Source organism: Mustela nigripes, chromosome 3 (genome assembly GCF_022355385.1).
Source record: "Mustela nigripes isolate SB6536 chromosome 3, MUSNIG.SB6536, whole genome shotgun sequence".
Classification (NCBI taxonomy): Eukaryota; Metazoa; Chordata; class Mammalia; order Carnivora; family Mustelidae; genus Mustela; species Mustela nigripes.
In genome coordinates, this window is record NC_081559.1 from 156770189 (window position 1) to 156772228 (window position 2040).

Genomic DNA, 2040 nt, shown 5'->3' on the forward strand with positions numbered 1-2040 from the left:
GTAGGAAGAGAGGCAAGCAGAGAGAGAGGAGGAAGCAGGCTCCCTGCAGAGCAGAGAGCCCGATGTGGGGCTCAATCCCAGGACCCTGGGATCATGACCTGAGCCGAAGGCAGAGGCTTTAACCCACTGAGCCACCCAGGCGCCCCAAGAAACAGACTCTTAACTATAGGGAAGCAACTGATGGTTACCAGAGGGGAGGAGGTGAGGGGATGGGGGAAATAGGGAGATGGGAATTAAAGAGTGCACTTACCATGATGACAAAAAATAATTAAAAAAAAAAAAGAAAAAATACTGCAGAGGGAAAAAAATATTATAGGATTGTGTGTGATTGGCAGAGTCTGAGACACATGCCTTCATCTGTTGCAAGAGAGCCTGGAATTTGATTTGAGTTCTACGTTGTAGAGGTGGGATGCACAGGGTTGAAATTATCCCACACGTAGCAAGGGCATTTAACATGACCTGATATGTCAGTAAACATCACTGATGTCTGCAACACGTGGTGTAGGAAGTCAGAGAATCACGGCATCCGGCAGCCAGAGTATAGTTGCCAAATGGAACATAAGATGCCCAAATATAGCATGCCACTTTCTTAAACCAAAAAATTATTCCTTGTTTATCTGACATTCACATTTAACTGAGCATCCTGGTTTTTTTTGTATGTGCTGAACCTGGCCAGGGAGGAGTAGAAATCCCATTAGCTGATTAAAGGGATGCTTTGCCCTTTTGCTTCTCATTTCTCCTCCCTGCTCCAAACCCAGAGAGCCTGAAGCAGGTGCTCGATGTGGATGGAGGAGTAGAAATGCTCAGAGAAGAGACAAAGAAGGGACAGCGACCCTCCTCACGGCAGATGTCTGGGTCTGGGTCAGGTGCGCGGGTCAAAGATGGGATGGGAGATCAAAGCGAAGGAATCAACTGGCCGAGACCAGCAAGGGCTCCCTGAAATTAGCCTGGCACTTTTAATATCTGAAAATAAACATCATTGGTTAATACCAAAATTGACCAAAATGTTTTGAGATCTCCCTCGGATACAGTCCTGGGTGGGAAAGAGGGAACCAAGAGCACAGATTCAAAAGTCAGGGGTGGGAAGAAAAGTGAAGGTGATGTCCACCTGCTCAGTGACTTGGGCCTAGTCAGCAACCCGGTTCTGGTCCCTTTGCCCAATCACTGCTCTCTTTCTGCTGAATTGTACTTCTTGCTTCTGGGAAGAGTGACACCCACATGTTACCAGGCTGTAATTTTACTGGATTGCTTTTCTTCCTGTGCCAGGAAAGAGGACAGGGACCGCAGTGAGGGGACAGAGTGGGGGCAGAAGTTGCAGAGGGGACCTCAGAAATAAGGAGGACCCTGTGTGGACACGATCTCTCAGGGCCTGACTACTCATGAGGCAGGACCTGAGTGGCTCTGGTGAACGTAGCCCAAATCCTACCATCAAAAGGGAAAATATGGTGAAGTTTCAGATTTATGTGTTGGGAATTTTCTGCACAGGTCCTGTGAAAATTTCCGAAAGCAGGGCTCTTGCCAGAATTCCATGTGACCACAAAAGCATTGGGTACAGGGAACCACTTAGGACATTTGTCTACACCTGGGTTTTCTTGACTTAAGCAGATGTGAACGGCTTCTATCTGACTCACCCTTAGCTTGACCTATTTTTGAAATGCTTTCGTTACAAAAGGCTGGAGATAAGTGCCGAGAATTATACATTTATAATCCCAGTATAGACAGGATTGTCTAACCCTCTCATTTTAGCTGCTCTCTGTCCTGCCGCTGGTAGGTAGGTGAGTGCTGACCGAATGTTGGGCAGTCTAATGGCCCGAGCTCTTTGCTCTAGCAGTAATTACCAGGAAGGAGAGGATGAGGTAGGAGATGGCGGTGGGGGAAAGGCATGCCCGGTGCCAGAGCAGCAAACTGGGGGAGGCTTCGAGGGCCCTAGAGATTCATTTGGAATTCTGCCTCTGCTTTTTGGTACCCCAGGTACCATTTCAGGGTGGGTGGACCACCAGTGAGGTACCAGCACAGTAGGGTGTTGGCTTGGTCCAGTGG